The 13,242-nt window shown below is 55.2% G+C and overlaps 1 protein-coding gene across 4 annotated transcripts in view; it reads right to left on the bottom strand.

Moving 5' to 3' along the window:
• PIK3R5 (phosphoinositide-3-kinase regulatory subunit 5) overlaps positions 1–12,279 on the bottom strand; it is a 72,760-nt gene extending 60,481 nt beyond the window's left edge. For 2 of the 4 annotated variants that reach the window (XM_059668643.1, XM_059668646.1), the window contains exon 1: positions 11,134–11,284. The gene's annotated coding sequence lies outside the window, so the exon portion shown is untranslated. Of the gene's footprint in view, positions 1–11,133; positions 11,285–11,785 lie in introns of those variants that run through there. The other 2 variants (XM_059668644.1, XM_059668645.1) reach the window with 2 other exon arrangements.
• Between the last annotated feature and the right edge of the window lie 963 nt (positions 12,280–13,242).

The following is a 13,242-nucleotide window of genomic DNA, read 5'->3' as shown; positions in this document are numbered from 1 at the left end:
CTACAGGAGGCTAGTCCTTGCTCCACCCCACCCTCTCATCACTCTTCTCAGCCCCGCCCCTCAGGCCAACCTCTATCTCTTTCAAGTAGGTTTGTACTATCAGTTTCTTGAAAGGGCCCTGCCCTTATATTTTTTTCTTCCTTTGCATTTTATAGCAAACCTCCCTACACAAACCAATACTGTCGCACCATGGCCCACAGGCTCGTGTGTGGATGTCAGGGGGGTCCTCTGCACCTCTGCCCTGCAGCTGGGCAGCTCTTGTTCCACATCCTTTTTCTAATGGGTGTAGAAGAAGACTTCACCACAGAAAACAACCTCAGGTCTTTGAAGTCAGGAGGTAAGGTTGAGCCCCAAATTTGAGTCACCCACTCACCAGAAAGGGAATACGGAATATTTCTGTCCTCAGGGCCAAGAGAGCCGGAGGCACTTTACCAGGCCTTTCCAGGGACCAGCGATACCAGCTTAAGTTCTTGTGGGTGCATGGTGGTGGTTCCAGGCTGGTGGGTGGGTGCCTCAGGGATGCCCCGGCCCTTTGAGGAAGCAGGTGAGCATGGACAGGGCACCGCTCTCCATCTTTGGGGGAACTCTACATCGGAACGGGAGGTTCTCTCTCGCGGGGAGTCCTTTCCGCCGCCGTCTCCCTCCCTCAGAAAGCCCTCTGTCCTCTCCAAGCATAATTCCCCTTCAGAAAAAGAACAGCATCCTTGCTGGCCTGACCCACACTCCTGCTTGGGAGCAACAGAAGAGACTGTCCTTCTGCTCTAAACGGCTCTGCGTCAGACTGGCGGGGCCACACTGCCGAGCACGTGTGCAAGCTGTGAAGGGCAACATGCAAAGTTATGATAATGATGAGTAATACTTTCTTTTCTCCTGATTTAAAAACCTGAGTTCTACATCTCCCTGGACCTCCCCCAGGGTCTGCTTGGCCAGGTACCCGCTGGGGATGTTTGAAGAATCCCCCCAAATCCTCCAAGCATTTCCTGCCCCCACTCCCCTGAAAGCACAGCTCCCGATTGCCCCACAGCTGCCGGCAGGCGGGACAGGAAGCCCCTCTGCCCTGTAAACACCGTGTTGCAAACAGATACTTCCCCAGGCTCCTGTGAAACAGCGGTCACCAGGCTGGGAGTGGCTCGCCTGGGCCAGTTCCCAGGTCTCCCCCTGTCAGGCTCAGAGAGCTGTTCCTCTTAAACCTGACCGATGCGGGAGGCGTAAGAGGACGCCAAGGAGTGGAGTCAGTCTGCAGTCTGCCAGGGGTCATGGGGCCTAAGCAGCGCAGAGGAGGACACCTGCTTGCCCATCCTGGAGGGCAAAGACACATGGTGTTGCCCCTTCAGATGCCCACAGAAAGCCAGTGAGGTGCCTGCAGGGTGCAGTCCGTGAGGAGGAGGATGACTGAACCCCCACAATGATCTCAGATGGGGGACAGCCCAGCCGCCAGGTCAGCAGCTACCCTAGGCTGAGGCGAAGGTCTCCCACGTGCTGCTGCTCAAACAGACAATCTTCCATTCAGCAAACACGGGCTGAGCACCACCCAACGCCGGCCCGTCCAGGCACTGGGGGGTCAGTGCCGAACACAATGGTGGGGAGAGGGATGGGAGAGGCAGGAGCACACGTTAGGCCTTGGGGAAACTGAGTCAGGCAGTGGGCTGGAGGAGAGGGCGAGAATTCTCGGAGAAGACTCCAAAAGCGGGACTCACCTTGGAAACTTGAACAGAAGATGAAGGACTGGGCTTTCCCTATGAGGCGGGGTAGGATCGAAGATTTCCAAACACGACGAAGGAGCTTTCGTACGAAAAATCTCCTGGTGAAGCAAGGAAGAGACTGCGGTGCAGAAGCACCATGAGCAGCACACGGTGATGAAAGCTGAATTCGATGGCAGAGAGGACGATGGGGAAGTGAGAGAAGCAAGAGCTCCAGGGAAAGGAAGCGCCATCAAAACTGACGGAAGGAGAGGAGGCTCGGGGTGGTGAGCACACAGTGCAATAGACAGACCCTGTGTTCTGGGGCTGCACTCCATGTTACTAATCGATGTTCCGCCAATAAACGTAATTTTTGAAAACCTGGCTGGATAATGAGAACAGGAAGACGGAGGGGAGCTCGGGGATGACTCGAAGCTCTCAAGAGCAGGAGTCTGATTTCACTAGACACGAAACAGGGAAGTCTGCAGAGGAAGCTGCCCCGTGGGCGAAGAGTTGGGCTTTGGACATGTGCTGAAGACGAAACAGTGAAATAACCAGCATGGACATGGGGAAGGGTGTTAGGGGAGGGAGACAGGCCCATTGGGGGGGCAAGAACAGGAGTCTGCAGAGGAAGGAGGAGGTGAGACTAAGAGAACAGGCTCCAGGCGCAAATGTTGGGCATCAGATGCTACAGGAACTTCAAAGAGAGATGTGGGTCGGGAGCAGGCCTTTGGACTTTGTCCTTACAAAGCCACCAATGACCGTAGAGGAAGCCATCCAATGGGAGCATGGGCAGGGGAAGACGTGGCGCCACTGTGGTCTGAAGAAGGGTCTGGGGTCCTGGGAATCCTGCCAAGAGATGGGCACCTCAGGGGAAGGAGCAGGTCCCCTCTGCTCAGCCCATCAGAGCAGCTCCCACTATGGAAGGGTAGACTTTGAAAACTCGCCGGATGTCAGAACAATAGAGTCCATTGGCTCAGGGGGGGATGCAGAGGTAAGCAGGGGACAGCTCAGACTGGAGATGTCCTCTCCTACTCCCCCCCCCCCCCCCCCCGTGCAGCCTGAACACCACCCCACAGCCCTGTTGTCTCCTAAGCACAGTAGCAGGCCACGGACAGCTCTCTGAGCGTTTAGTTCTCTCAAAACCAAACCCCCAAGATGTCAGTATAGACGTGAATGCAAAAGGCAAAGGCCTGGGAAACGTTGGCTCAGAAACCCCAAGAACGAGAGGCCATTCATTTCCAGCTCAATCTGCAGGTTGGGAGGTTGACCTTGAGAACTTATCTCGGTCAGCCACAGAGGAAGGTGATTCTGAAGTGGAGCTCAATTCCTTTATTTCACCCAGAGTCGGGATGAGAGATCCAAGAGCAGCCGGGGCTCCAGCACAGGATGGGGGCAAGGTCCCACTTCAGGGATGGCCCCCGGGCCCTTCCCCATGGGTAACCACCAAAGGGCTCCTGCTCTGGGGAATGGGCTGTGAAGCTGTGGGATTTGGGGGGCAGCTTCCCAGCTTTGTGATTTTTTATTCAAGGCCAGGGAACTTCTTACATTCAAATTATGTTCTCAGAACCACCAGTTTTTATATGACCAGTCAGACACAGCTAGACACTCTCAGAAACGGAGCCATCTCGGTCTTCATCCTCACAGCTATCATTTCCACATCTGACCTGTATTTTCTCTGAATACTTCCCCCGCCAGGGAACGCACTACCACTAGGTCGCCTATTCCACTGTCTGGATTTCTCCAAGACCTGCTCGCAGCACGCCGAAGTCTATTTCCTTACAATGTCCCTTCACTGGACCCTTTTCCTTCTGGAGAGGGACCGCCACAGAGCAGGTGTGTGGCTTTTCCAAAGGACGCTGCCTTCAAACACGTGAAGAGAGATATTACCTCGTTGGTGCTCTCCGTAGAGGGAAACACCTTGCTTCTTTAGTCCTTTCGTATTATGGCACCAGCGTCTCGGGTACCTGGCCCTGGGTATAAAGTGGTTTATCGGCATCCCCACAAAATGCAGCACCTGGAGTTGAACTGCCCTCCAGCAGGCTCTAAGCCAGCGGTTCTCAACCTGTGGGTCATGACCCCTTTGGCGGTCGAACAACCCTTTCACAGGGGTCACCTAAGACCATCCTGCATATCAGATATTGACATTATGATTCATAACAGTAGCAACATTACAGTTATGAAGTAGCAATGAAAACAATGTTATGGTTGGGTCACAACATGAGGAACTGTATTTAAAGGGCCAGAAGGTTGAGAACCACGGCTCTAAGCTATGGTATGACCAAGAGTCAAAGACGGCTCTCCGGGGCCGGCGTGGGAGCAGTGGGGTGACAGGTGCGCACCTGGAGAACCAAGGAAGAGAGAAGAGGAGAGAAAGGCGCAGCAAGTGGGTAACCAAGGGTCTGGCCGTAAAGGACCTGAAGACCCGAGCCATTCTCCCAACTTTCCGGGGACGGATCATTGCCCTGCAGGATAAGCTGGCCCAGGGCGCAGGAGCAAATGAAATGCCTCCCAAACACTTGGCAAAGCAGCACATCAAACCCGGGCAACGCGGCACAGGACAGGAGAATAGGCCGAGCTTACTGGTGAGTATAGGTGTGAAAACCCTACAGAGAACCACCTCACTGTATTAAGAGGATAAAACACCTTGGCCAAATGGAGTTTATTCCAGAAGTGCAAGGAGGGTTCCACAGAAGGATGCTGCTACAGTGTGCCACATAAGTCTACCTCCAGGTGAAAGAATACAAGAATTGCCGAGTACAGTGGTCGGCAAACTCATTAGTCAACAGAGCCAAATATCAACAGTATAACGATTGAAATTTCCTTTGAGAGCCAAATTTTTTAAACTTAAACTATATAGATAGGTACATTGTTATTAACTTAATTAGGGTACTCCCAAGGCTTAGGAAGAGCCACACTCAAGGGGCCAAAGAGCCGCATGTGGCTCACGAGCCGCAGTTTGTCGACCACGGGTCGATGCTTAAAGAAGAATATGACAAACTTCCATTCCTGCTTTTTAAAATCCTTAGAAATGAGGAGTTGAAGCAAACACGCTTCACACGTGGTACCTGACTTCAAGGCACCTAAAGAGCTGTGACCACATCAGAGAAACAAAGCCCCAAGCCCGTGCCAGTCCCTGGAGCCGGCGGGGAGGGGCGAGACCTGCGGCAGGGGCTGCCTCTGCCTCCTAGACCTGCTCCAGGTAAATAGCCACAAACACACATTTTCTCTGACTCTCATTCCTGGCCTTAAACCTACTTCTCTGGTTGGGGGCGGGGGGGCAGTAGGGAAGCAGAGGGCTTCTTGTAAGGACACCACCAGCAAAGTGATGCTCTTTAATCAACTTGGAAATGGGTTGAATCAAGACTTGATGAGAAATGCAGAAAGCGGATGCGAGGCGGCGGCTCCATGAGTGGTCAGGGAGCTCTGCCCGCTGCTCGCCGCCTGGAGGTCCGCCAGGGAGTCCAGCGCCTCCTCTGCAGTCTGCAGGCTTCCGCCGCCAGCATCACCCCCAGCTGGCCTGTGACAACAGCTGGGGCTATTCAAAGCGATCGCAGTAGAGAAAGTCGGTTACTCGGTGGACTGCAATGTTAAGAAGACCCTGAAGTTTCATTCAAAACCTTGAGAGAGGGAGAAGATGGTCTATCACTTTGATCAATTTTTCAAAGAGCCCCATTATCTAACAGAGTTTGAAACTCTCCTTTAAGAGCTGTAGGTGTAGCCCAGCCGGCATGGCTCAGTGGATGGAGCGTCAGCCTGCGGACTGAAGGGTGCCAGGTTTGATTCGGTCAAGGGCATATGCCTGGGTTGTAGGCTCGATCCTCAGTGTGGGGTGTGAAGGAGGCAGCCAATCAACGATTCTCTCTCATCATTGATGTTCCTCTCCCGCTCTCTCCCTTCCCCTTCCTCTCTGAAATCAATAACAATATATTTAAAACAAACAAAAGAGCTGTAGGTGTAGATGTGATCGAACAAACCCAAAACATGCAAAGAGGAGGCAGGCCGCCTCAGCCTGTGCGGCTGTGTGAAGAATTGCCTGACAAGAGTCAAAGCCACCACGCCATTCAGGAACAGATGCTCAGACCCCAAACCCAGAGATACGTACGCAGAGACTTCGTGGTTCTGGGGCGACAAGTTTGGATTAAGAAGGCTGTGAGGGCTGAACAGGTGTCTTCATAGATGATAGAGAAAATCAGAGCTTCTGAACCCCGCGAGAAGAGCAACTCTGGGAGGGACGTAAGGCGGGCCCAGCAAGCGCCGCGATGGTTGTGTGTGGAGGGGGCGCCCTATACCGTGATAGCCAGCCTGAAAGCCACCTGCAGAGGGCGCCTGCGGGGAGCCGCGGCAGCAGCACAGACACCACGGACACGCGCTCTCCGGTGATGAGCAGCGAAAGGAAAAGGGAGACACCCTGTCATAGCATGTGTGGCCTTGGGTGGTTAGGCTGGCCTTTGGAGTGTGGGGGAGGCAGGGAAGGAGGAGATGCAGGGGATGAGCCCTGGTCTGTGCCAGGCACTGGGCGAGGTACTTGCCAGCAGTTGACTCATGTAATTGTCACAGGACAGGAAGCTACTGAGCCCCCCAGAGCTGTTGAAGGACTGCCGCAGAGGGTGCACCCGGAGAACGCTTAGCACGTGTCTGCTAAATGCTGGGCGTGACTATTACTAGCGTTACTGCTTTGTAAATTTCATATCTCAAGTCTCAAACATGATTTTTTTCTTTTTCTTTATTTTGTTTAGTTTTGTTTTGTTAATCCTCACCCGAGGATATTTTTTCCATTGATTTTTAGAAAGTGGAAGGGAATGGGAGAGATAGAGAGGAACATTGATGTGAGAGAGACCAGGGTCGGGGAACCTGCAACCAAGGTACCTGCCTTTGATCAGAATCGAACCCGGGACCCTTCAGTCTGTGAGCCAACGCTATCCACTGAGCTAAACCGGCTGGGGCCCAAATATGATTTCTTTAGGGAAGCCTTTCCGTAATTCCCCAACTATATTGGGATCCTTTAACGTAATCTCGCAGAACTCCATAATTCTCGTGATTGTAATGAAATGATATATGTGCCTAGTGTCTTGTCCACTGGACTGTGATTCCCATGAGCAGGAGCACTGTATGTCTCGCTCAGGAGTCCAGCACATGCCTGGCACATAGGAAGTGCTCCGTGTTGAAATGCTGAACCAATGTGTGAAATGTTGAGGTTAAGATGGGTCACAGAAAGCAACTGGTGCCATCTGCCATGCAGATGGGGAAACTGACACCCAGAGAGACACATGGATTCACCCAAGATCACATGCTAGGAGTGCAGGACTCAGGCAGGAATAAGAGACCCTGACTCCATGGGAGGCAGGAGCCTGGAAGCCACCTTCAGCCCTCATACCCAAGCCCTGCCCCCCACAAAGAAACCACCAAGCTTATTTGCCTAGATCAACAACAACAGCAAGAAGACTCCGGAGGACACGAAAATGAAAAGCACACCACTCCCTCCCGACCCCACCCTCCTGCCCCCAACACCATCCTGTCCAGGCAGCTGCCACCGTTAATGTGCGTGGACTTCTTGCCTATGAGACCCCAGAGAGTTTCCTGGTGACAGCTTCACAGCCACACTGAGCATCAGTGAGCAAGCCACCAGGCCACTGATCAGACCCTGTAGGCCAGGGTGGTCAGTGTTCTGGTAGGAGGACATCACAGGTATGGCAAGGACAGAGGAGTGGGTGCTCAGTGCTGTGGGGTGGGGAGGAGGTTGGAGAATACGTCAAAGATGATGTTTGGGCTGGGTATCCAAGGATGAATTCATGGTCCCCCAGGCAGGCGGAGGGCAACGGGGGAGAAGGAATAGCACGTGCAAAGGCACTGAGGTTTGCCTGAGCTTCAGAGGGTTAAACAGGCTGGGTGGTGGAGGCCTTCCTAGTCATGCTAGGGGGTATCGGCCTTCTCCAGAGGGCAGTGGCAGCTCTGCAGGGGTTGCAGCTGAAAAGCAACTTGCTCTGATTTGTTGTCTTACATCACCATGGGAACAGGAGAGGGGCTGGACTGGGAGTCGGGGGAGGCCAGAGGCTGGAGGCAGGAGTCTCCCACTGAGGCCAAACTCTAAAGCCCAAAGCCTAGTGCCCAAATGGGCAATTCACTAGGCTCAAGAAGGACCCAATGTCTGCTTTGTGCCACCAAAGTTACCCCCTTCTTCCTAACCATTGTCCTCACCCTCCTATTGGGTGTGCCTTGCTATAGCTATATCTCACTTATCCAGAAGTCACTTAACCAGTAACCCCAATTATCCAGAACCTAGCTGCTAGCCTGGAAGCAGACAGAAAAGTCATGTGGACAGCCAACAGGTATGCCCCAAAGCAATGCCCTACAGAGCAGGCACTTCACACCCAAGAGTACGTGCAGGCTGCCACTCAAGCTTAATCATCTCTGGTCAAGAGCAGACGCCAGTGTCCGGCTGGTTGTGGCTCAGTGGTTGAGCGTCAACTCAGGAACCAAGAGGTCACGGTTCGATTCCCAGTTAGGGCACATGCTTGGGTTGCAGCCAATTGATGTTTCTCTCTCTAAAAAATCAATAAAGACATATTTTTAAAAGGAGAAGATGCCAGCCAGGGTCAGCCCAGCTCTACCACTTTCTAGTCACGTGGCCAGGTTCCTCATGCATAAAATAGTGGCAGCAGTTGTGGCCGCCTCCGAGTGTGGCTGTGAGGAGTAAAGAACATGAAATACTGGGAGAAAGGGCAGGAAGAAAAGGCAGAAAATGTGTCCTGAGCAGACCCCAGGTACAAAGAACGGCAGGCAGAACCGTGTGATAGTTTCAAGATATTAAATCCCACACAATGTGCTACATTTATAAATGCAAGCAACACATTTTACAAAGATTTCCTTTAAAACTAGACATACTGAAAAGTTTTTGGGTGTTTAGAAGGCAGAGTTGCTGGAAAATGAATCTATACAAATTTACTTAGGGGAATGTCAATTCTGTGTGTACCTGGGTACATCTAAAGCAGTGTTTCTCAACCTTCTGGCCCTTTAAATATAGTTCCTCATGTTGTGACCCCAGCCATAAAATTATTTTTGTTGCTACTTCATAACTGTAATGTTGCTACTGTTATGAATTGTAATGTAAATGTCTGATATGCAGGATGGTCTTAGGCGACCCCTGTGAAAGGGTCGTTCGACCGCCAAAGGGGTCGCGACCCACAGGTTGAGAACCGCTGATCTAAAGTGTCCCTCAAATTTTGGAAAGCATACATCGTGTTTAACAGAATCTAAGACGTCACCGATTGTATGTAAGGTGCACCATTATTTTGTGTGCCACTAAGAAAGGAACACGGCTATCTATTCTGATGGTGAGATGCTATAGATGGTAAGATGCATCTTGATGTCAGAGTTGTTAAAATGTGAAAGCATGCACATCTTCAATCAATGGGAATCTGAATATGCAATACGTTTGCTGTGAAAGTGCCTCTTGGGCAGAGAAGTCAGGTATATTTGTTCCTTCACCCACCCATGTATGCCAGAGGCTCCAAGCCAAAGGTAACATCTCTCCTTTGACCTTCTGGTGACCTCTCTACCTTGCCCTCCAGAAGCTTCCTCTTTCAAGAAGCTGATCCAGGCTTTCAGCCCACCCATGGCTCAGACAAACAAGTCTTCAGGTTCCCAGGGATCCCACAGAGCCCCCAGCTCAGGGTGAGCCTCTTTGAGCCGAGGCCATGTGCACAGCCTGAGTGCTCACTGAACCCAAGCTGGGGCCTCCAGCACCAGGCTGCCCAGGCTAAAAAGCTACTGGTTCTCCTTCTCCCACTTCTCAGCCAGCAGGCCCAGGGCCAGTGACTCACCTGGGGCTGGAGCAGCCTCCAGAGCCATCCTCCTCTGCCTTCACTGTGAACCCCCCCCCCCCGCCGCCCCATCATTACCACTGCAGTAATTCCCAACACACTGTAGCCCAGTGCCACTGCTATTCTTGAAAGAAACAAGAGGGGTGCATGGGCGGGAGGATGAGGTGGCGGCTTACACTACAGCTTGCTGAGAGAGGACATTACTCACCCCCCGCCCAAGCTAGAGATAAGGGGGAAGGTTTTCTTAAAACCCTAATGAGGGCAGCACACAGACCAGGCGCCCTCCTGCCCCACAGTCTTGGCCAGTTATGCTTAAAAAAATCAAAGGAGGTTTTCCTGAAGCAGGAAGAGAGCTGGACATCCCACCCCAGTGACCACGCTGAGGGAGAGGTGAGCCCTTGCCGCCCACCCTTGTTCTGCAAACGCCCAGGGAGAAGCTCCCCTGTGCAGCTGCTCTTATCATACCTTCCCCACTGAATGTTCCCACAGCCCCAGAAGTCGCTAGGGGAGCCCATTTTACGGACAGGGAAACAGGCTGGGAGAGGGCGGCAAGATGCTCAAGATCACACCACGGGGCTTGGCTGGAACCCGGGTGTCCTGTCCACACAACAGGGAGTCCTCAGGCAGTGGCTCCAGCGTCATCACTTAAGGAGCTTGTTCAGATTGTAGAATAATACGATTCCAGACCCCACCCCGGAGAGCTGTGCTGTAGGGCTAGGCCTGCACCAGGTGGTCCAGGTGGTCCGTGGCCAGGAGGAAGGAGAGCTGGATGGGCAGATGCTGGGCCCAGGGGGAGAGGCGGGGGAGAAGGCCAATCCAGAAGGGGCCTTGAAGGCACCCTGGCCTACTTTGAGTCCTCATTTTGCCTAAACCCACCCCTCCTCTCTGCACGGAGGCTTGTTAACTCACGAGATACCACATCCTGCTACTTTCATCTCATCTTCCTTTTCCCTCCCAACAATCTCCTTCCTCCTACTGACCTGAACTTCTTGCTTATTTACCCCAGGACTGGGACAGGCCAGCCTGACGCGCACGCGCAAACACACACACACACACACACACACAGTCACACACACACACACACAGTCACACACGTCAAGGGACAGGCAGGCAGGGTGTAAACACAAATCCTGACAGTGCCAGGCGTGCAATCCTCTAGAAGAGCAGCCCCTGCCTGGGCCCACGCTCGCTAGGGGCGGGCTGAGGCAAGCACTTGCACGACCCCCAGGCCCGGATGGCAAAGGACCCCGGAGGCCAATGCTCCCCGGGAGGGCGCCCAGGCGGGAAGGTGCAGACCCGTGACCCCGTGACACAGGACGCACGCGGCCTGGGGAGGTGGCAGGAAGCTATGGCCACACTCGGACCGCAGGGAGGCAGCGGCCACCTAGGCAACGACAGAGGAGCCCCGGAATGTCCCCTCTGTCTCCGGGACTGTGGGGACCGCGGGTGTGCGGACCCCGGGCCCCGAAAGTGGCTCCTGCCCCCAGAGCCCTGAGAGAGCAGGATCTGTCCAGCCGCCGCCGCCGCCGCAGCCGAGCCCACCGCTCCCCCACGGTGCCCGCCCGCTCGGCGCCGCCTCGAGTCCCGAGCTCGCCCCCGACGGCCCCCGCCCCGGCCGCCCCGACACACACCTGCAGTCCCCGCCGGGCGCCACGCCCCTCTCCAGTGACGACTCCCTGCGACCCGGGGTTCGGCCGGGACCCCGCACCTGGGCTGCAGTCGCGCGGCAGGTCCCAGCATCGGCCGATGCTCCGCTCCTCCGGCAGCTGTGGGCGGGGCCGCGCCGTGGGCGGAGCTTGCTAGGGGAGGGGGCGGGGCCCGGGCCGGGCCGGCCGGCCGCCCAGCGGGCCTGTCGCGCCACCTAGTGGCGGGGCAGGGATTGCAAGGCGCTGGGCCAGGTCACGTGTCCTCGCAGTCCTGCTGCAGCCCGCAGCTCTGAGCCGCTCTGCCGTCGGAGGGAACGGGCCCTGACGGTGGGCGGCCGCGGTGGGAGGCATGCCAGCTCCCCCCCCCCGCCACTCCCCCCGGCCCAGGAGCAAGGTGCGGTTCCGCCGGGGGAGCGGAAGCGGTTTTGGACCCCGCAGGGGAGGTGGGCGGGGCAGGGGCCAGGCTGGGGTGGGGGCGTCGGGGAAGGAGGAGAAAGGGGAAGCTCGGAGGAGCTGCTTCCTTCTCTCGCGGAGACCCAGCGCCCCACTTCCTTTTACCACTTCTATTTTCTGTCGTTGCTCTGAACATGTAAAATGTCTGCGCCCCCTCCGAGCTGAAAGACGCCCTGACCCTCACCTTCCGCGGGGATCGAGAAGCACCGGCCAGTCCAGACTCCCCGCCGCGGGTCTGGCTTTCCCGCCTCCTTCACGCGGCTTCACTGCCTCCGTTTCTCGTCCCTGAAGGGCCGCCCCTTCTCTCCCCGCAGACCACGCGGCGGTGGCGGTTATGCCAGGAGGCGGGTCGCAGAGCCCTGGAGGTCAGAGCTCACCCCCGTGCCTCAGTGTCCTCGTTTGCAAAACGGGGCCGAGCAGGTTTGCTGCTGTGCAGGCAGCCCCCGCGGCGCCAGGCGGCACTTGACTCAGAGGTGACAGCGGGCCTGGCTGAAACTCTCACGGCCACTCCTGGACGAGGCCGCCGCAGGAGCTGTCAGAAGCTGGTTCGTTATTGTTGGTCAGAAGCCACAGCCCTACCTGAGCTTGAGAGATGTGAGCGCCAATGACTTGGCTGTCCCTGGCTCCCTAAATAGCAAGAGAGCAACTTCCCCAAAAGCCTAAAACAGAAAGTTCGCTGGGTGAACACGGAGGATTGTTCCCGCCGGTAGTAAGAGGTGGAAAGGGGCTCAAAACCATCTAGTGCTTCTCCTCATTCACCACTGAACCCCCTCCCGCCCCCCCTGCCCCCCACCCCCCCCACACACCACCACCACCACCATTTTACAAATAAGGAACCAAGGCCATGAAAGACGGAGGATACGCCTAAGGTCATGGGACTTGATGAGGGTGGGCAAGGACTGTAGTCTCCCCACCCCTACTTTTCCACCGCGGAAGCGAGAGGAGGTGGGGAGGAGGGAGCCGGAGGTGGCCAGCCTGGAGGGGGCGAGGGGGAGGATGGGGGAAGGAGTAGAACTGCTCTAGAATGAGGAACAGGGTAGCAAGAGTGACACACTTGTGTACCACACTGACGTGTTGCATTATGAGATCGCTTTGCAGGGTGAAGAAAATGCTAGAGAGGTTATGGCATCCTGGACTTCTTCCCTATTCTTCGTATTCCTGAGACTGCAGGGAGAGGAAAGCCGAAGCAGAGGGGCCCCTCAGGTCACTCCCAGGAGGCTGAGCAGCCCGTGAAGCCCACTCAGTGCCAGCCTGCCTCCCCTCACAGGGGGCCGTTCCCTTCTCCATCAGCAGGTGTGGCCCAGATGTTGCGTTGTCATGTTACCCACCCCCTCAGTGAGCTCCACCTGTGTCCCCCTGTCCCAAGCGGGCAGACCACCAACCAGGAGATCTGAGCAGCACCTGACACCTATTGGCCAGAACTCCGAACTGCAGCTACTGGGGGCATCTGACTCCCGCCTCCCCGAAGCAGCTGGTAAGGCTCAAGGTGTCTCTGTCACTCGTGTGGCACCTGATTTTGTACCACTGTGTACAGCTCTGTTGTTGCTTCATTTAAAAATACGTCTATTTTTGTCCCTCTCCTTCCTTTCACTGCCTTATGTTTTCAAAGAGGAGCCTAGTCGTCTCAACTTCCTCATCCTA

Source organism: Myotis daubentonii, chromosome 16, assembly GCF_963259705.1.
Source record: "Myotis daubentonii chromosome 16, mMyoDau2.1, whole genome shotgun sequence".
NCBI lineage: Eukaryota > Metazoa > Chordata > Mammalia > Chiroptera > Vespertilionidae > Myotis > Myotis daubentonii.
The sequence above is the reverse complement of the archived record's forward strand: the minus strand, read 5'-3'. Positions and strand labels throughout refer to the sequence as shown.